The following is a 23,104-nucleotide window of genomic DNA, read 5'->3' as shown; positions in this document are numbered from 1 at the left end:
TGTCATGTGACGTCCTTGCCTTGTCATGTCACCCTCATTTTTCATGTGTTTTTGTTCTCATTGGGTATAGTCGTTAGGTGTGTTCGACTTCATGCAGCGCTACGCAGACCGATCGGCGCTAGACTTGAAGCAATGCATGTCGGTTCGAAATTTTGTCCGACTTGAACCTGCACCACTGCAGTTTCACCGTGACGTATTCCATCAAAGTACCACAAGAGCGATTCAAGAGCAGCCGGCTGGTGCAGCCGCTGCAGTTGCTCAAGTGCTGGACCATCTCTGAATGATGACACAGCTCATTCACCATTGGCTCACAACATGACAACGGTTACACGTGTTTCATGGGCTGCTTTCGCAATTGCATACTTCACATTCTACTTTTACTACTTCTGCTATGTCAGTAATAAGAGTAATGTGGTAGTATACCATTACCATGGTGTCAGTTCTGACACCTCCAGTTCGGCGAAAAGTCTCACAACTCATGTTTATATCATGCTATGTTTATCATATTAATATTATTTTTATTCATAACTTTTATTCTTATACAAACAACAGGCACTGTATTAAGCAGCACATAACCCTATCAAATGAACAATGTTTCTGGTTATTTTATGTAAAATTCAAACATCTGTCTGTCTATCTGAAGTCCACTTTATCTGCAATAGCGAAAGCAAACATCGCGTGATCATCCGTGACTGGTGTAGGTACAAAACATGAAGGAAAGAGCAAATGACCGGCTTGACAGCTCTCATTTCAACTTCTCCCCTGACTGCAACCGACTAATCTCGCCGATGGGCAAATCGAGAAGCAGTTCAAGTCGAACTCACCTATTGTCTTGTTTTCATGTTCATTAGTCTTGTCCTCTCTTTGGTTTGTTTATTAGCCTTATTATCAGTCCTGTTATGTCATTGGTTCATGTGTTCATTGTCATGTTATCTTGTTATTAGTTCAGTCTTGGTTATCTTGTTGCCACAGTCTGTGTATTTAAGCCCTCATGTTAGCCATTGTCTCTTGTCGAGTATTGTGAATCTGGTAATATCCTAAGATTCTTGTTCTTTGTTTGTTTTCTTATGGTCCCGCCAAGTCATAGTCATAGTTAAGTCAAGTGTACTCTCTTGTTTTGTTGGCACTGTATAATAAACTCCACTTAGTTTCACATTCATCTCATCTTCGTCCTGCTCCTGCTTGCTCTGCCCTGCCTCAACGATACAGATGCGCAAAATAGCACTTCCCCGAAATGAATATGCAATTTAGAGGCGTGACTCCAAATGTGCATAAAAAAGGAGCACAAATTGCACTGGCAAAGAGATTTATCAAAATCCTGTTACTCTTCGATAAAAAAATGCCTAGTACTAATTTATGCCCAAATTATGTCTGACTGAGGAGTGAAAGGGCATTGGTAACTGAAAACTACTGCATTTGAATGATACTGCATCCACACCACTAGGTGTCAGTTTAAATCCAAGACGACACATATTCAAAAAATTATTAATGTCTTTCTAGCACGCTCTCGGGAGTCTATTTCCTGTCATAACAGTGCAGCTCCTATCTATTTAAATTGGGGGATACCAAAATCTCAAATATTGTTGATCAAGATTACAATCAAAGAAAAATATTTTAAATCAGCAATAAAATATGATGATATTGATAATATTGGAGAATCATAAATATAAATTGTGCTTCTTTACCTCATTTTACACTAAAACACGTAATTTTCCCAGCTTGTATAGCTAATGCGCACACGCTTTCTAGAGTTGGTGATGTCTGGATCTAAAAGATGATTGGATCTTTTACCTGTAAGGCGGGACTTTCTTCCTACGTCTGTTGACCGTTGGACGCTAGAGATTTTGGTTTGTCATTCCAATTTCTCCCATTCATTTTAATTGAAGCAGTGCATTTCTGCTAAATAGTCTATATTACTAACTACTCTTACAATTGCTAAATAGCTATATAATGATATTTTATAATCCTATTAAGATTAAAAAAAATACAAATTCCATACTATACTGAATAAAAATAAAAGAGTATTATTTAGTGAGTCATACTGTAAGTGAGCGTCCATTTGGAGCAATTGGTGGTGTGGGGGGGTACAATGACACCCAGGACAGAGAGGTTTGGTGACCTAAAAAATGACTAAAACAGCAATTGCGAGTGGGGTTGACAAATAGGTCACAACGGTCACACGCAATTTGATAGATTGCAAATTAGCACCCGTTATTTGGGGACTTAGTAAGTCAGGGCCAATATGTTTTAACAAAATGTGTGAAAAATGGTTTACTTTCTGGAATTCCACAGTGTAAAAGTAAAAAAAAAACTTAAAAAAACAAACGCTGTAGGCTTCATTTCTGCTTTTAGAGGATTAGTTCACCCCAAAATGAATATTCCATCTCCATTTACTCACCATGGAAGAAATAAAGTCATGTGGATTTGGAATGACATGCGGGAGCCTTCTAGGCTTCTGTTGTAAGTGTATTACTGTAAACATGTACAATCATTTGTGTATTTTCACAAAGTGAGGGATGAGAGGAAATTATTTTCTATGGTAATCGTCAGCCTGTGATTGTGGTCACAATCAAAAGGACATACACATTTTCTTTCACACATTGTTTGTTACTCTAATGAAAAAAAAAAAAAACATCACAGAGCAACAATTGTTTGTTGTCCTTCATTTGACCAGTGGCCCAGGCATAATTATAAGCAAAAGTGCAGGTCCAGTTTCTTTGTGTTTACAATGAGCTCTTCCAGCATCCAAACCAAGAACCTTGTCCTGTTATCTAGGTCAAACCACACATACACACACATAAACACACACACACATCACACAGACAAGTTCCCAGGAGTATTGCGCTGTTGGTTCTGTGATATAACTGTGCTGGTGGCCTTGCATGGTTAATATTGTTTAGAAAGGATGTGCACATTCCAAAGAGGCCAATTAACATTTAAAATACTACTGTAATGTTGCGAGTAGCATTTTAGGAATTGCATAGTTCAACAAATTCATGCACATTTCTCTATTTACAAACACAAACTGTCTTTTTTTGGTTACAGCAACTTATTGTGATATTTTCTACATTGCAGTGGCTTGCATGCACTATATTTATACACATATGTATTTTCTGTGTGTGTGTGTGTGTGTGTGTGTGTGTGTGTGTGTGTGTGTGTGTGTGTGTATGTGTGTACGAGAAGGGCGTTCATGGCCACAGATCCCAAAAATAGTCCATCATCCTCTTCTCCATAATTAGAGAGCATTTATAAAACCCAGATTTTAATTTTAGGCTGTGGAAAAGCCCAACATATGCACACAAACACACACGTATACACGCATACATACACTCGCTTGCCCTCTCACACACGTGTACCAAACACAGTCTGTAATTTTGGAATAAGCAGCAGCTTGTGGACTGCTTGGTGTTCTGTCCATCAAGGGTCACTCTTTTGTTTTCCAACACACACACACACACACACACACACACACACACACACACACACACACACACACACACACACACACACACACACACACACACATACATACACACACACACACACACACACACACTTTGTATTTATTATTGTTTGCTTGCTATTTGCGTATTCAGTTATTATGCACTAAATAAATAACAGGCAGTTGCACTTTTACTGTTAGTGAAATTATATGTTATTATAATGTACTTTTTCATATTACAGTAACAAGGATTGTTGGGGATATGCCTAATTGTTGTGAAAATAATGAAAAAAACGTATTGGTCTTAAAAATTGGCTTCATAATTGTGTTTCATTTTTCGCCACATGTGCCAGCAAATGGAGTAATGACTGTTTTCAAGCAGGCTTTCCAAATATTTGCTTGTCTTTAATCGATGGGACAAGCTGATGGCCCTACCTCAAACTCACACCATTGGTTGAGCCAAGTTGCTGAGTCGGACTGATTGTGATGCTCAAACTAGAGCTCAGCATAGGCATTAAAGGAATAGTTCACCCAAAAATGAAAATTCTCTGATAATTTACTCACCCTCATACCATCCTGAATGTGTAGGACTTTCTTTCTTCGGCAAAACTCAAATGCAGATTTTTAGAAGAATATTTCATCTCTGTAGGTCCATACAATGCAAGTTTTAAGCTCCAAAAAGTACATATAGCCAAGCCATCATAAAAATAATCTATACAATTCCAGTGGTCTAATCAATGTCTTATGAAGCCATTAATAGTGTAAGAAATAGATCAATATTTTAAACTTTTTTACTAAAATGTTAGCTTCCGGCAAGCTTGAGGTTTGTACGTTGACGAGGGTGGAGTAAAAACAGCCTCTCGCATGATGTAAGCGCATAAGCCTCCTCCGCATAGAAATCCATCCACAGATACCTTATTTTCAGTTGTTTCTATAGACTGCAATACTATTTCCACACAAAAGCAGTTTATGCAGCAGTCTGAGCAAGGAGCTCGGTCTGAGGCATCTCCTCAACTCACTTGCATTTAAATCGATTCAAACAGCTCTCCTTGTTTACCGTTCCAAGATGGTGCCACAGTTGATGTATCTAAACCAGCCGAATGAGGCGTCTATGCACGATTATCTATGCTCCTCTGTTGTAAACAATGCGCTTCAACAAACGCGCCAGTCCTCGCATGAACTTGCCAAGGTGCTTGACCTCGATGAAACAGAATACAGGTGTCTGGAGATGCATTTGTAAAAAATACATTTTTAACCTGACATGGTGTCTAAAAATGTTTCAGTCCTGCATGAGACTAAAAAAAAAAGATACTTGGCACAGAGATATGTGCACATAAAAAACGATTGAAAAACAGTGCAGATATTTTCGGTGTGAACAGACCTTAGCTCACCAAGCAACTATTAATTACAAACACAAAGTTAAAAACTGACCTGATCTCGGCCTGAAACCCAGCAGTTTGTCAGGTCCTGTCCGGCTCAGGCCCTCAAGCTCAAACGCATAGAGAAAAGTAGCATATGAAAAGACTTCAGATGGTCTTATGATTTCTGGATAACTTAATCATCAAACAGTTGCTGTACAATTACACGCATCCACTTCACCACTGACAGACTGAGAGATGGATGTTGAAGACTTCTTTCTTTAACTCTCTCTCTTTCTCATTCTCTGTCTCTCACTCTTCCTGCAGGCTGACTGCACAAAGACATGCATTCACATCTAATGTATTTACAGTATGTGTAACTGTCAAACAAACGTTGCACTTCCCGTTTCACAATAAAAGCGTGAATTAAAAATGACTGCACTTACAATGTCAAAATAAAAAATAAATAGGACATAAAAATATTAATTATCTTTAAAAAATCTTATCCTGCAAATAAAAATAATTCAGTATTTTATTATAATAATAAACATTACTGGGTTCCATTGTTGTTCATTTACAAAGAAAATAATATGTGAAATATATGAAGGTAAATAAGATTTTGGTTAAGCTTCCATATATGATTGTATGTTAAATATAAGTATAAACATGCAAATCAATAAAAATGATTACATTTTACTCTCCCTTGTGTTAATTTAGTGGAAAAACTGTGGGAAACAGGCCTTCATCATTTTAAAATAGATTTTTATTTAATGCCTTTTAAATATTCATTCGACATGGCTACAATTGGTGTTCAGATGAAAGGAAGGTTCCTCTGAACCTCTGAAAAAAAAAAACACTTTTATGCTATTTTTGAGCAAAACATAATTATCGAGATGAACTCTGCAAAAAAGAAACGTCTCTTTTTCAGGACACTGTATTTAAAAAATATTTGTAAAAGTCCAAATAACTTTACAGATCTTTTTTGAAAATGTTTAAACAAAGTTTCCCATGCTTGTTCAATGAACCTTAAACAATTAATGAACATGCACCTGTGGAATGGTTGTTAAGACATTAACAGCGTACAGAGGGTATGCAATTAAGGTCACAGTTATAAAAACTTGCCTTAGGCATGCTGCATGGAGGATTGAGGAGGTGGCCAGGGCAATAAACTGCAATGTCCGTACTGAGAGACACCTAAGACAGCGCTAGAGGGAGACATGAAGGACAGCTGATCGTCATCGCAGTGGCAGACCACGTGTAACAAAACCCTGCACAGGATCAGTACATCTGAATATCACACCTGCGGGACAGGTACAGGATGGCAACAACAACTGCCTGAGTTCCACCAGGAACGTACAATCCCTCCATCGGTGCTCAGACTGTCCACAATAGGCTGAGAGAGATTGGACTGAGGGCTTGTAGACCTGTTGTAAGGCAGGTCCTTACCAGACATCACCGGCAACAACGTCACCTGTGGGCACAAACCCACCTTTGCTGGACCAGACAGGACTGGCAAAAAGTGCTCTTCACTGACGAGTTGCAGTTTTGTCTCAACAGGGGTGATGGTTGGTGGAACAGTGGGGTAACATCTCACAGTAAGAACTGGCATATCTGGTGCAGTCCATGAGGAGGAGATGCAGTAATTAATGCACTTGGTGACCACACCAGATTCTGACTGTTACCTTTGATTTTGATTTATATATATATATATATATATATATATGTATGTGTGTGTGTGTGTGTGTGTGTGTGTGTGTGTTTGTGTGTGTTTGTGTGTATGTTTGCGTTGACACCAACTTTTCATTTAGGTTTGTATAGAGGCAACCCTCAAATGGCATATTCATTAAGCGAAACTCACAAAACTCACAATACAAGCTATTTTGCACATCTTTTTAAGCCATACAATCACACTGTTATTCACTGATAATGTACTTTTTACATTCATTTTGACTTTGTTGAGCTATGTAAAAATAGACAAATGTGACCCTGCTTGTTGAGGAGGGATACAGAGCTCTCGGGCATACATCGCTACTTTTCTTGAGTGGCTTTTTGCTGCAAGTGGTTCTCTAGACAGCCACCCTCCAGCAGCATTTCAAGCCCAACATGGTTGAGTGGGTCTGGGCTGGAGACCAAAGCGGGGTGGGGTTGACTGGAGCTTCAGAGGCAGTGAACTGTCAGGCAGCAGCCGTGGTACTTGAAGAACTCCAGAGAGAATAGCTGTCTTTAAACAAAGAGAAGAACGGAGCAGCTTCTGTTTTCTCTGCTTCTTACACACACACACACACACACACACACACACACACACACACACACACACACACACACACGTATGTTACATAAGTTGTATTTCCATGTTTTATGGGGGCTTTCCATAGACATAATGGTTTTTATACTGTACAAACTTCATATTCTATCCCCTAACCCCAAACCTACCCCTAAACCTAACCCTCACAGAAAACTTTCAGCATTTTTACATTTTCAAAAAACATAATTTAGTATGATTTATAAGCTATTTTCCTCATGGGGACTGACAAAATGTCCCCACAAGGTCAACAATTTTGGGTTTTACTATCCTTATGGGGACATTTGGTCCCCACAAAGTGATAATTACACGCTCACACACACACACACACACACACACACACACACCGTCTCTCACGCTTACACACACACACACTACTCAGGCTTTGCAAACACATAAGAATGAGGACGAGTAAAATATATATACCCTCGTTCATGCACACACACACTGAAAACACATTCTTCTAAGCAAATTTACTATACACACACACACAAACGCACAAAGGCATGTACGGCTACACACGCATATACAAACTCTTGGCTGCTCCTGCTGTTAGGGCTGTGTAACTAGGCTCTTAGTCTTCATTAGTAACAAAGCTGAGGGGACCTCTCTCTCTCTTTCTCTCTCTCACTGTCTCATACACTTGTCAGAACAAATTGGCAGAAATTGTTCCTTTAGGGGTGCAACAGCTCGTCAAAAGTACAAAAGTACAGCCACAAAAGTACATTCTTTACACCTTAAGGTACTAGTATGTACCTTTTTTGGACATGTAAGACACTTGGGGTACTAATATGTACCATTTCGGGACAGTTAAGGTACAAATATGTTCTGATTAACATATAAAGAGTACAGTGAGTGTACCTTTGAGGGTACCGCTCCAGTGACAAGCTGTTGTACCCCTAAAGGTACAATTTTTGCAATTTTTTTCTGACAGTGTTTAGGGATTTTCCCCTCTACTGGCATTCCCTTTTTCTCTATTTTCTCATTCATTTTTATTAAACAGACTCTTAAAAGTACATTTAACAGAGTAAATGTAGTGCGTTACTACCCATCTGGACATGAGCTGTGTTGGGTGTAATCTGATTCCAAAATAATTAGTTACTGTAACTGAATTACTTTGTCAAAAGTAGTGTAGAACATTACATTTTAAAATCTGATTACAGTTACTTAAAGTAATTACTTTTAAGTACATACTTGGGTAACATATTTCTACATCAATATTAAGTATAAAGGTGGTTTTACATGGGAGGTGTTGGGTGGCAGTCTTTGCTTGTGATCTTGCCGCTTCTCATTTGTACAGGCGTTTTCCATTCACACGAGAAGTGGTGTGAAATGCGCCAGTAGAAGTCCAACATTTCTCCCTATTGCTTCTGCTCAGATACTGGGTATTGTCTTAGTTTTCATGCAAGTTATTGCACATAAATAAAATGGCACTTATTTCTCCCCAAAAAATTAGCTATAACTAGAAATATTGTAAAAAGTAATTTAATTCATGTACAAATATATCAAGAATAAATAGCTAAATAATATAATTGTATGTTTTGATGATGTCATCTGTCTCCACATTTGATGAATTCCTAATGTTTTTTAATGATGGGACAAACTGACTGCATTACTTTATATTTCTATTACCAAATTGATAGAGTATAAATAACATCACATAAATCATTAAAATGGGGGCTAAAAATAAACAATCCACAAAACACTCTGCTAATGAACCGCCTGGGAAATTGTATTTTATTTCTATCTAAAGTTGATGTTTCGGACACCTGCTGCAGAAGAGAACATTTAATAGATGGTCCATAGTCCATTTGCATATATCACATAGCCATCTGCCTTCCAAACATAAACTATGCAAGTATCTGTAGCCTATTTTCACCTGGTACACCGACTCATCCACTTACCGCTTCCTCTCTGGCTGCTTTCCTATTTATATCATAAATGCTCAAAGAAACTTTATATAGCTCGGCAAATTCATCAACAGCTTGTTTATTCTTGTGCATTGTGTGCTTGATTACAAAAAGCTAAATGTCATTTGATTGGTTGTGAATAAATTCACCTCTGATTGGTCAATGACAAGATACAATATTTGTATTTTGTGCGGTAAGCACCACAAGCAGACTTGGGTCTGATGAATAGGTAATGCGTGGTGACCGCGTCCCATGTAAAACTGCCTTAAAACATTTAAAATATAAATTAATATGTTCATATGTTTTTGTTTTTCTGACAGCTGAAGGGTGTGCAACAATGAACAATGAGGAAATATAGACAATATTTGAATTTCGCCAAAACAAAAAATGTTGGTAACATTTTACAATAAGATTCCATTTGTTAATATTAGTTAACATCATTAGTTTGTTCATGAACTAACAATGAACAATACTTCCTTAGTTAATGTTAATTTTGACATATACTAATATGTTTTAAAATCAAAAGTTGTGTTTGTTAACGTTAGTTAATCCACTATGAACTAAGTAGCATGAACTTACAATGAACAATTGTATTTGTATTAACTAACATTAACAAAGGTTAATAAATGCTGTAATACACTGTTAATATTTTGTTCATGATAGCTAATACATAAACTAATGATAATGATTGGAACCTTATTGTAAATTGTTTCCAACTTTTCTATGAATAGTGTTTTAGAAAGTAACTTAAAAGTAAAAAGAATGTTGATAAATGTGAATAGCATAGCTTAGATAATTTGACCTCTAAATTGTTGAATGAAAAATGTTAGAGCTTGGTTTTGAACACTTCATCTCTTCTGAAACTTTAAAGGACTCGTGAGATTATGTGAATATTTTTCTCAGGAGAAAAATCTGAGAAATTTGATCTCTGTTTAATACAATTGCTGCCTAGGAGAAACAACTGAGACATTAAATAGAACTTATTTGTGATTTTTCTTTTCATATGGGTAAGTTTTAATTTGTCAGTAAGCAGAAATCTGAACATAACCTAACACTGTTTTTTTAATGAAAGTTTCACCTCGTATAGTAGTTCTGCAGTATCTATTACTACACTATGTTGTGTATTATAGCATGGCTTGAACACTGTCTTGATCAATCATCATCCAGGACCAGAACTATCTATCAGATATAAAGTGAATATGTTTAAAAAGGTATATGGGGTTTTAAAATGTTTCCAGAGATGTCCCTCAAAAATCCAATTAGTTGTTTTGATCAGAGAGCATGCCAGCAGGACAATGTGTGATAGAGAGAAGGTTCTTTGAGGTTAAGGGTATTTCAACATGTCACTTTTGCTAGACAGAGTACTTTCTTTTTCTGATAACCCCCACTTCAGAGTGGGGCCTCTGTGATAGCACACATACACACACACACACACACACACACTGTAGAGACTAGTGGCCCCTCTTGAGCTTAACAATCCACAGTCAGACAACGCAAAAGCAAAGGTTCTCCGTCATACACATGCTCTCTGTCTGTTTCTCTTTCTCCTCATCTGTCTGCACCATTTCATCATCCCGCTCCTCCTCTCATCCCTCTATTTCTCTTTTGAGATTGAAACCACCCTTTGAAAACTTAGTAAGCTAGACTACAAGCTATTAACAATATGACCTAGCTACAGTTCATTGATCTTTTAAAACAATATATAACTAATAAAATTAAGCAGCATTTGAACAGATAAATACCTTTATGTATATAAAGAATAAATCAATAGCATAGTGGTGAACAGCAGTAACTGGTGTAAATATTCAGCAACAAATAAGAAGACGTGAAAGGATGTGGAGGGTATTCTTTGTGAAACTCAAATAAATCGCCCTTCAATACTGTTCATCTGAATCATCCGAACAAAGTGGTTCATTAAAAAGAATCAGACTTAACACTGCTTCCCAACGAGGGAGATATCGGTTTAGGAGAGCGCATTTGATCAGATCTCTTTTTAACGTTCAGTATCTCAAATGGGTAATGCCTTGAGCGTCGCCAATCCTGGAAGCACCAATAACACGCACTCTGTCAGTTGACAGACCATTCACAGCAGTGATGAGAGAGTCCCACCTCCCTATATGAACCACTCTCATAGGTGCTTACTTTGGGTTCATCAGGCGAGCTGTTCAGGTACTTCGCAGAATGTGGCTGTTCTTTTTATGAGTATATTAACTGTCAAAGTGAATATATTTTCTGCTGCATTTGATAGTTTTCTCTGGGTGATGTGAACCAGCGCGTTGAGGTGGGTTTATGTTTTTTCTGCGGAGTTTCGTGCTTTTATAGCTTCTACTTCTATGACAAGATTAACACAGAACCAAGTAGCATGTTGTGGTGAACTGCTTCTGTGTTCTTGTGTTCTGTCATGGCAACTACGAGCTCACCGAGCGGAAGAGCGAAGGGGAAAGATCCATCCCATCTGTGCACTTGTGGACCTATGATCTCGCCAAATGATTCCTACCCGCTATGTATTGCCTGCCTGGGTCAAGCATGCACTGGCCGCACACGCTAATCCCAAGCGTTGCCTGTATTGTTCCCGTTTCATATGGAGAGTTTTGGAAAGCAGGGTGTGGGTCGCAGCGTCGAATAATAAGGATCCCTATTTTTCTCTGCTGGCAATGGAGAAAGACACCCCACTCCAGCTGCAAGGAGCTCTCCATCGACTGGCCGTCACAGCATACTGGCCAGGGTACAGCGAGGGTCTGTACGATGGTAAACGTCTGCCATTTCGTGTGGTAAAGCAATTTTTTTCCAGCCATCCCAGCGTGTCTCGTGGTGATGCGTCATTTTGGGAAGGCTTGCCTTTTTCACAAAGAGTGGCTGTTAAAGGTTACTTTATGCTGGATATGCACGAAAAAGAGAATCTGGGGTCTAGCCCCCTCCAGTCAAGGTGTTGGTGGCAAATCACCTTCACTCCAATCATAAATCGTCATATTCTTTCATCTGCTCTTGCTTCATTGCTGGGATGGACGGAGAGATTGTCGACCTCCATTTACCAAAAGATCTACAGATCTTTAGCCCTAGCTGTAAGGGCTCTTACTTTAACTGGCACCGAGAGTCTTCAGCAAGTGTGTGGAGGCAGCGCTGAGGTTAACGGTTCTCAGGGTGTCTGCTTATCTAGATGATCTACTGCTGTGAGTGCCGGTGCGGCAGCAAGCAGAGATAGATACGAGAATGCTGGTGTATCATTTAGCGAATCTGGGATTCAAAATATATGAAAGGAATATATCCTCCAAAATATATCACAGGAAATAATTTATCTGGGTCTCAGATTGAACGGCGAAAGAGAAACGTATCGGAGTTTCGTGCTTTTATAGCTTCTACTTCTACGACAAGAAGATTAACACAGAACCAAGTAGCACGTTGTGGTGAACTGCTTCTGTGTTCTTGAGGTCGGGTTCTGTCATGGCAACTGCGAGCTCACCGAGCGGCAGAGCGAAGGGGAAGGATCCCTCCCGTCTATGCACTTGTGGACCTATGATCTCGCCAAATGATTCCTACCCACTATGTGTCTGGGGGTCAAGCATGCACTGGCTGCACTCGCTAATCCCAAGCGTTGCCTTCATACAGAGAGTTTTGGAAAGGAGGGTGTGGGTCGCAGCGTCAAATTAAAATTTTCAAGGACAGACGGCCAAAACCCAGGATGATCACGGGAAAATCCTGGATGAGTGGCAACTAGTGCTGAGTACTAGTCAGCTGACAGACCATTTAACATACCTAAATCAAGGTGGTTAGCCAGAAGTGTTCTCTCAGGGATTGATGTCCTATTGTAGACCTTATAGTCAGAGTAGATGGCATATTTCTTTTGACACAAACATAAATGAGGCTGTGAAAGACAGAACACTTAGAAAAAAAGGCTCTTAGGTCAGAGCCGTCTTCTCCCCTCTTGTCCCTGTCTCTATTTTCACTTTTCTATGTAATAAATACAAAAAATGCCAAAATGCTTAACCTAAAAAAGTACAGTAGCTGTACCATATATCAGGTTTGGAGAGAGGTGAGGACTCAAATGCAGAGTGAAAGTAAAACAGGCTTTGTTTACATCAAAAATAAACAAAAACAAATAAAAACAATAGCGTAGGGGAAAATCCAGTGCAGAAGAATGAACAGAAAGTATGTTCCTTGGTAGTTTGCTGTGTGGACATCATTTGACTTCATGAAGGCCTCCATATTTTTAATTCTATGTATATTTAATTTTGTCAAGACTTTGACCACATTTACATGCACTTAAGAAAATGGCTTATTCTGGGTTTTTGCAGAAAGCCGCAATATGAAAAGTTATATAAACACGAAAAGCCATTTAAGCAATTAAAGGCTGTTAAGAGAAAAAACATTTTCTGTCGGAAACAAATCTAACCTGTCTATGTTAATGCATTAGTGGAGTTCTTATGTGTTTTTCAAGAGTGCGCATGTGCTCAAGTGCATCAGGAAACCCCAAAGTCTGAAGTCCAACAGTTTCAGGAAACAGTTGTGAATAACTCGTTAATTTCTCCAATGTTGCATCGTACTATGGTGCTTAAGCAGTGAGTTTCATCATTGTGGGTGAAACGCACCTCCAACGAATAGCAACTCCAACAATGCTGTACATCATTTTGAACTTTCTGTACTTCTGTCCTTCACTGCCTCATTTGTGCCTCAAATTAAATATGGCGTCTACTCTGATTAAGGTCTATAGCTGCACTTAATAGTCTTTATTGTAGGCATCTCTGGCAAAGTGGAGGTCTTTAATTGGAGCTAGTTGTTTAAAACTCAGCACAGTCTTATTAAATTTAAAACCCACTGTGTGACTCCCATCCAGTCTGCGGTTCTCCCGTTTGGCTCCAGATAGAGAGAGTGAAGTCATATTATGAGACACTCTCTAAATGAAGCTGAACAGAAGTTAGATAACTCCTGTGCTGAGACTCAGTATGACCTCAGCAGTACCACTTTCAGCAGAGTGGTTGTGTAAACAAATAATTAAAGGAGGATGAATGTCGGTTTGTTATGAATGTCCTTAATTATTTTTAGAGAGGAAGAACTTTGGGCAATTAAAGGAATAGTTCACCCAAAAATAAAAATTATTTCATAATTTACTCACCCTCATGATATCTAAGATGTGTTAGAAGATTTTAGAAGAATATCTCAGCTCTGTAGGTCCATACTATGCAAGTGAATGGTGGCCAGGCATTTGAATAAAAAAACAAAAAGGAGATAAAGTCAGTATTAAGGTCATCCATAAGACTCCAGTAGTTAATCAATGTCTTCTAATTCGATCCAATCAGTTTTGGGTGAGAACAGACCAAATTATGTCTCTTTTTTCACTGTACATCTTGCCATTGCAGTCTCAAGTCACGATCAAGATTTCAATCTCAATTACACTTCTAGTGCTTGACCCATGCTTTTAATTGTTAATAGCTTATTGATTTGAAATCTTCTTGTGGGACTTCTACTTTTAACTCATGGTGCTTCCTAGAGTAAGTTTTCTCAACAGGAACAGGTCTTCTAAGTAAAAGTGGCAGAAGTGAGGGCCATTTAGTTGTCTGAAGGACACACTGAGATGGGCCATTGTTTCGTCTCGGAGGCCTTGTGGTTTGAGGAGACAAATTGAGCCAAACCACTGCAGTGAGCGGCACAGAACAGGGAGGAGCTCCAAACCGCTGCTGTCACTGAGGAAACAATTTTCCTTGCCAGACTGGGTCATATTGTGCTGCTATTCCACAGTAAAAGGGTATAATCCTGAGGAACATCTTGGCTGGTTTTAGCTCAAGTTACGTTTTAGTTAGTCACGTACACTACTGACTATCAGCATAAAGTCTGGTCCACTTTGCAGCTCATTCCTGCCAAGAACCGTCCAGTTAGTCTAGAGGCTACCTTCTGAGCGACATACTGTAAAAAGACCAAGCACAGTTCACATTATTTGTATCTGATATTTTGAGGACGAATAAAGCAGAATACACAGTTCAAAGATATCTTGTTTACTTGATATTAAGTGCCTCAAACAAAACTGAATCACTTTCAAAGATTCCAAATTGGTGCTCATTGTGGCAGCCCGTAAACAAAATTTAATTTCCCGGTGGAATGATAAAAACCTGTGCACCCTGACGTCTGGAAATTACATGGAATTTTATAGAATTTCCATAGACAGGCTCTTGCCTTTTTGACTGCAATATTCATCAGGGTGGTCTGTGGGTGTGTCTGACTTGTTTTTGATGCATAGAAAAAGTTTCTTTCTAAATAGTCTTTCCTCTGTCAGCTTGCTTCGTAGCTCTGGTTTAAGTACTTCATATTGCTGTTGTTCGGTGTTGCTTTACAGTATATTGGTGTGTGTCTATGTGCATGCAAGTGTTGTCTGAAATGTTTTAGAATACATCTGGCTTCTCAGGCTCACACACGCATGCACGCACGCACGCACGCAATAGTTAACACATGATGACATAGCTCAGATGGCCCTACTAAACTCTGAGTGCCACTAATAATGCATGAAGAGAAACATGAAGACTTTGTCTCTGGGATTACAATTAACATAATAATTCTTGAAGCATGCTGTGTGGTTGAGTCTTATCAGTGCATGGATGATTGATGGTGTTTGTCTTTGATGTTACTGTTGATTTCTATCTATAGCTTCACAATTCAATAATGAATGCTTTAAACTCTTGTCTGGTTTACATACACTAGCTGTGTTTCTCTTTACTGGACAGGCTGCTACTGGACACGTTAAAGGTGTCTGTATCTCTTCTTATACTACCTTTGTATTCTTTGATTTTACTGACCTTTCTCTCCATTGTTCTCATAATGTTCTCTAATTTTGTGATAGGGTTCGGGTTAGCATTTAGCATAGCTAAGCTAGGGGTTAGGGTTAAGTTTAGGTTAAGCATAGCTAACTTTTTTTTAAAACTAATCACATTTTATTATAATCAAATTTCTGCAGCATAATATTCAATAGTTTTTAATACTAAATGAATAAACATTATAACAATAGCAATTTAATTGAGATGCATAATACACAATAAAATAAATGTTGCCAAACCATTTATGGCAGTGCCTATTTACACTTAAATGCAAACAGGCTATTTTCACTAACTCCTCCCTCTGATGCTCAGACAAATTACCCGCAGTACAAATAGCATATTACATTTACACTTTGTGTGAATATCATGTATCACTGTTTGCACTTGTGTAAACAAGATGACATTTGTTGCTATAACTCCTATTTACTCTTTGTGTTAATTGCATCAACCTGCTTTAACACCAAGTATAAATAGCCGCTGCCCCCATTTCATTTCTGATCTCTAGTAGTACTATTTCTGTCATTTGAAGTGTACAGGGTAAAACGTTAGACATAATCAGTAAGTTTACATGCAAAGTTACATTTTTGCGTAGTCGAGCTATAGTCTTCATCTGCCCAAGTGTACTGTATATTACACAAGTGTGCTCAAATATTTTGAGGTAGGACATCAGCTGTGTTAGTAGGTTTGTTTAGTCTGACTTTGCAAAAATCTTGTGTTTGCATGAGATTTTAAAAAGATGAATTATAGTTTTAGTTCAACTGAAATCAAACTTTCGGAGTGCATGTACCATGCATGTATTGTGTGTAAGGTCGGAGGTCATTGGATGGAAACATGTTAGGCTGTGATATTACTGGTTAAAAATAATAAGTTCCACCTTTGTTACTGATGACAGCAAAATACTTAATTACAATAAACAACTTGATTCTATTGCGAAATCTTGAACTACCACACAACTGCAGCAGGTAACATTGCCTATAATGAAATTACAAAAATATATGACATGAGAGCAACAATGGTCAAGTGAACTATCATATAATTATTATATATATTATTTAATAATTACTATAAAGGTTTCATGCTAGGTTGATTTTATGTCAGATAATACTATTAAAACATATCTAATATTTAATAATAAAAATCAATAAAAGAAAAAGAAAATAATACAGAAAGAAACAAAAGAAAAACATGGGATTTGTGCCTTGTTTATTCTGTATTAATGGAATGTGCCTTTCATCCTCCACCCCCTCTATATTTTGTCACTTTTCCTCTTTTCCTTGCTAACTCTTATCTACCTCTTGTCATATTTCCCATCTTATCTCTTGCCATATTTTTCTTTTGTCCACCTGTTCTTGCTCTCTGTCCTGTCCATCACACAGCAGAGCAGGAAGTGCTCTGGGGTTGACCTCCGACCTAAGTCAGCCAAGCTCTGTATAAACAGGACATTTTCTTCACTTCCTGTTTAGCCATACGGGAGCACCGCCTGTTTTCGTTTGTTTATAGAGGATCTCTTTAAGTTCTCATATTTGTGTGTGTATGCAGAATGTTTTTGTTGTGTGTATTTTTGTGTAAGGTTGTCAGTGTGCATGGATCTCTGCCTGCTGTCCTACTGAGAACAATATGGTTTGTTATCTTAAACAAAGTCCAGCTCTTGGAAATAGGCTTCAGATAAAGAAACAAACACACAAGTTCCAAGAATTTAATGCATGATATTCCCTAACAGACTATCTTTTAGGAATAAAGCATCATTATTACTATTGTTCATACTTAGTTTATGGATTTAAACAAACCCCTTATTGCAGCTTTGCCGCTTTGGGCTATGAATATGGTACCTCAAGTTGTGAGGATTGTTGAGGAGAGGTGTGCTGTTGCTTTTCTAAGCTATTTGACTAACGATTTTCGCCTGGTAGACAATATAACAGATGACGACATCCCTGTAACAGAGTTCAGTGGAAAGGAGGAGGCGAGAACTGGCTTAACAATATAAATAATATTTAATAAAACAAAAATCCACAAACAAAAACACATACAGGTCAGCTGCCTGTAGTTCAAACTGCTGCCTCCGGTTGCCCTTATCCCTCTCGAGGGCTTGATTAGCCTGATCAGGGGCCGGGTTTGCTGCATTCTTCCTGCCACAGTCCCATACACATAAATTGAAGGAGGGACCCAAGCCATATCTAGGGACTTTCACAGATCCAGGAGGGTGATCTTTTTAACTTCGGCCAGTAAGCAACCACCAGAACACCCTAGGTACCTCAGAGCACCACCCTAGCAACAACCCAGAACACCCTAGCATAGCAGTGTCCTTGAAACAACTCAGCACATCTTTTAAATCACATTGCAACTCTCTAGCAACGACCGACAACACCCTACTGTTGTGGCCATGAGTTTTTCAAGCACCACTTATATTTTCTTCTTAAGAAATATTATATTATTATATTTTTATGGCACTCCAACATGCACAAACACACTCTAATGCAATACACAAGACCCTCACAGCAACTCGAGACCTTAAATGACACATACTCTAACCTCCACGTACACTCACTTTCTAAATTTCTCACTGAAACACTTATTACTATCTATAGCTCTATAGTCTCTGGCTCCAATTTAATAGTTTGTGTTTTTTTCAGTGATATCTTTCAGTCTCGCTCTGTATTGAATTATGTAGCAGAAGTCTGGTCTTTTGCTTTTATCTTGTGTCTGGCTTCAGTTAGCTGATGGTTCGTATGCCCAACCAGAGCATCACGCAGGGTAAATCAGGGTCAAAGAGCTATTTGAAGATCACATTGGCTGGCTGTGTCCCAGTGCTCTGCATAATGATGCTATCTGCATCCTGCAACAGTAGGATGACTGCAGTTTCTTAGTGGTTTGGAATAGTCACCCTTAGTAATAGCCTGATAAAAGATTGAAGAGTTGTCATTTTCATTCAATTTGAGTCAAAAGAAAGATACATACTTTTGGGCACTTGTGTTTTCATCTCTGAAATTCCCTCCTTAATCTTTTTTTTATTTTGCATTAGTCATATAAAAGAGTGTCAAAACTGTTGATAGACTTAGAGCGCCATATGTGTGTGTATAATTGTATGCTGTTTTGATTAGATCTGCTCATTAACTTTAGTGACAAGGCAGGAAATAAAGTGAACTGACACAAACACTTTTCTCTCTCACTCAGCACATACACACGTTTACATGCTGCCACCACATTCTTCAAACAAGATTAGAAGCACACTTCCTTCCACTATAAAGACAGAGAGCCATCATGGAGTCGTGACCAGACATGTTCTCTGACTTAAGAGTCAAAGTATTCAGTCTTGAATCTTTGGAGTCTAAGTCAAGTCCATAGACTTCAAGGTGGAGTCCAAATCAAGTTACTAGTCTTTGAGGTGAATCATTTCAGTAATCATTTATTTATTTCAGCATTTATACAACTCAGAATGGCAGTTTAATAAAGTCTCAAGTATCTGAGGTGGAGTCCAAGTCAAGTTACTAGTCTTTGAGGTGAAGTTGAATTCAAGTCTTTAGTGTGTGAGGTTGAATCCAGGCCTAGTCTCTAGTCTTTGAGGAGGAGTACAAATGAAGTCTCAAATCTTTGATGTGGAGTGCTAGTCAAGTCTCAATTTATTGAGGTGGAGTCCAAGTCAAGTCTGCATTCTTTGAGGTGGAGTCCAAGACAAGTCTAAAATCTTTGTGGTGAATTCCAAGTTAAGTCTCTTGCCTTGTGGTGGAGTTCAAGTCAAATATCTAATCTTTGGGGTGGAGTCAATGTCTAGTCTCTTGTCTTTGAGGTAGAGTCTAAGTCAAGTCTCTAGTTTTTGAGGTGGAGTCAAATTTTACTCTCTAGTGTTGGAGGTAGAGTCTAACTCAAGTCTATAGTCTTTTAAGTGGACAGTCCAAGACAAGAGTAAGGTCTGTGAGGTGGAGTCCAAGTCAAGTCTCTAGTCTTTGAGGTGGAGTCAATGGTATTTTGAATGATGGGGTCTCTAGTATTTGAGGTAGAGTCTAAGTAAAATCTTTAGTCTTTGAGTTGGAGTCCAAGTCAAGTATCTAGTCTTTGAGGTGGAGTCCAAGTCAAGTCTGTAGTTTTTGAGATGGAGTCCAAGACAAGTCTAAAATCTTTGTGGTGAATTCCAAGTTAAGTCTCTAGTCTTTGTGGCAGAGTTCAAGTCAAATATATCGTCTTTGAGGTGGAGTCAATGTCTAGTCTCTTGTCTTTGAGGTGGAGTCTAAGTCAAGTCTCTAGTTTTTGAGGTGGAGTCATATTTTACTCTCTAGTGTTGGAGGTAGAGTCTAACTCAAGTCTATAGTCTTTTAAGTGGACAGTCCAAGACAAGAGTAAGGTCTGTGAGGTGGAGTCCAAGTCAAGTCTCTAGTCTTTGAGGTGGAGTTCAAGTCAAGGATCACATTTTTGAGGTGGAGTCAATGGGATTTTGAATGATGGGGTCTCTAGTATTTGAGGTAGAGTCTAAGTCAAGTCTTTAGTCTTTGAGTTGGAGTCCAAGTCAAGTATCTAGTCTTTGAGGTGAAATCCAAGACAAGTCTCTAGTTTTTGAGGTGGAGTCCAAGTCACAAATATTTGAGGTGGAGAGTCCAAGACAACACTTATGTCTTTGAGGTGGAGAGTCCAAGACAACACTTATGTCTTTGAGGTGGAGAGTCCAAGACAACACTTATGTCTTTGAGGTGGAGAGTCCAAGACAAGTCCAGGGTCTTTGAGGTGGAGAGTCCAAGGCAAGTCTAAGATCTTTAAGGTGGAGAGTCCAAGACAACACTTATGTCTTAGAGGTGGAGAGTCCAAGACAAGTCCAAGGTCTTTGAAATGGAATACACGTCAAGTCTCAAGTCTTTACAGGATAAGTCCAAGGATCTTGGCAGTCTAGTTCAAGTTTCAAATCAATTTGGGTAATATATTTATACACTACAGGTTAGTTTTATAAACCTTGTTGAAGAACAATCCACTTAATATCTTTTGTTGTTCTCAAGTCTCTATTTTGGAGTCCAAGTGAAGTTTCAATTCATTGTTTACAAGTCTAAATCGAGTTTAAAGTAAATTTATTAGTGACGTCAGTGCCACTTGAGTCACACTCAAGTAAATTATCTAATTTAGTGTTGCAGAGTATAAAGTGGCCATAGTACAACTTGGATGAGCTTGAATGTGTTCCAAGGTGTTGTATAATACAAATAAACGTACAATTCTGACCACACAAGGTTTTGCAACCGTAAACAGCCAACAGTTTAACTAATGAACTATATTACATGGCAGAATAGTTTTCTGTTATAACAATTATCATCAATACATTTTGTAGTAATTGAGCATTGTGTCTTTAATATTGCTATTGCTGCCATTTTATCAAAATTTTGCACTGTGTCAAAACACGTTACACTTTTCCGCGTTTTAAGTTATTGCTTTACACAAATAATTATTTTGACTCATCCCTCCTTTTCTTAAAATAAAAGAAAAAACAGGGTTACAGTGAGGCATTTATAATTGGAAGAGAATGGGATTTTGTGATGTTTGTGAATTTTGGATTGTTTAAAGGCAGAAATGTGAAGCTTATAATTTTACACCAGACTATCGGGGTGCAAATAGCTGCACTGTGTGGCAGATACTATTTACACCGAGGTTCAAAGTCACTTAGTTTTATAAAACTAATTATTTGAGCTTTAAAGTTATTTAAAGAGTTTTTGCTATCATTTTAGGGTTGTCATGGCAACAAAGTTGTAAAATTAGATAGAACTTTACACAGAAAAGTTTTATAAGCAATTTTATCACAAATCATGTTATCACTCATTATTTGCATATATATACTTTTGAAACAGTGAGTATTTAAGGAGGAGGTAATCAACATTATTCCGCAAATACTGCAGATTGAGTTAACCACTTTTGAATGCCGAACTGTGGGAAAGTCACTGTAAAGCAAGGCCTTTAGTGGCTTATTGATTTACTGTAATATATTCCATAAAGACAAAAGTAGCACATAGTACATAATGTGTCAAATATTTCACAAGTGTACTTGAATATTTCTTGTTTGTCTTTGCTTGTATGTATCTGTGACAAACCTGAGAAGACCAGTGAAACTCTCTCTCTCTCTCTCTTCTTGTTTTTTTTCTTCTCTCCTTTCTGATAAGACTATCTCTGGTCTTAGGCCCATTAGCCAATGGCGAAAGGGATAATTGTCGTGGCAAAGAGCCGGGTGCGTGTTTGATGTGGACCCGACTTCCTTTTGATGTAAAAATGTGTCCACCATGATTATCAAGATTATGGCTCCCTCCCCCTTCTCGTTCCTTCCCTCATTTCTCATCCCTCCATTAAGCCGTGAAGATAAATTGGAAACAGCCCGTTCTGATGTTTAAAGTTGATGCCGCTGTCTTTGTGACTGTCGAGTCACTGAACTCGTGTTTGGGCATCGTCCTTTCTTAGATGCTCTCTCTGTTGTCTAACTCTCTCTTTCTCTCCCTTTCCTCTGTTTGTGAATCATCATGTCTAAGCCCCTTCAGATATCTAAAACACTGTTAATTAGAGATGTGTCACGATGGACAAATAGTTGACTAGTAGTCCAACAACCAACAAGCTGATTAGTGAGGTTGACCAGTAGACTATAGCCTATTTAAAGCACCACTGCTTCAATTGGCATGCTAACGGCATGCTGTGCTTTGGCTCTTTGACAGTGTGTATCAGGCACGTACCTTGGGCTTTGAGACTGGGCAAGCATCAAAGATTTTAATACACATTATTAAATGCTGTGCTCAGAGCACAAAAGTTTTCCTTTTTTGTTAGTCACTTTGGATAAAAGTGTCTGCCAAATTAATAAATGTTATACAGGTGAGTGTAATGTCATGGAAATGTTATAGACATAAATTGCCTTAGAACCCACCTGTCAATGGAAACAATATGTCATATTGGTGAACTTCATGACCAAACTGTTTTCTATTCAGGACAATATTGTTCATATCACACAAAATAAAGACTGTAAGATTAAATCATACAATTAACCATAGTGCTAGAAGAGCTTGTTTTGACATACAACAAAAATAAAAATAAAATATTGCGTTACTAGTTTCTACATCATTGGCCTCGCATGTCACTATTCCCACAGTTCAGAACCACTGATATGCAGCAGCAATTAGCTAATCTGACCACCAAAGACAACAATCTTAATTTGAATGCACAAGGCAAATGTAACGTAAACACGGCAGTCTACATTCCTTAATATTTTTTTTAAAAACAGACATTGCACCCTAACATTAGAACTATAAAGAAACATAACACAAGAAGGACATGATTGCCAGATCAGT

The 23,104-nt window shown here is 38.2% G+C and overlaps 1 protein-coding gene across 1 annotated transcript in view; it reads left to right on the top strand.

Moving 5' to 3' along the window:
• adgra2 (adhesion G protein-coupled receptor A2) overlaps positions 1-23,104 on the top strand; it is a 102,946-nt gene that overhangs the window by 15,831 nt on the left and 64,011 nt on the right. The window lies entirely within an intron of this gene.

The sequence above is a fragment of the Xyrauchen texanus genome, chromosome 37, assembly GCF_025860055.1.
Source record: "Xyrauchen texanus isolate HMW12.3.18 chromosome 37, RBS_HiC_50CHRs, whole genome shotgun sequence".
Taxonomy (NCBI): Eukaryota; Metazoa; Chordata; class Actinopteri; order Cypriniformes; family Catostomidae; genus Xyrauchen; species Xyrauchen texanus.
The sequence above is the reverse complement of the archived record's forward strand: the minus strand, read 5'-3'. Positions and strand labels throughout refer to the sequence as shown.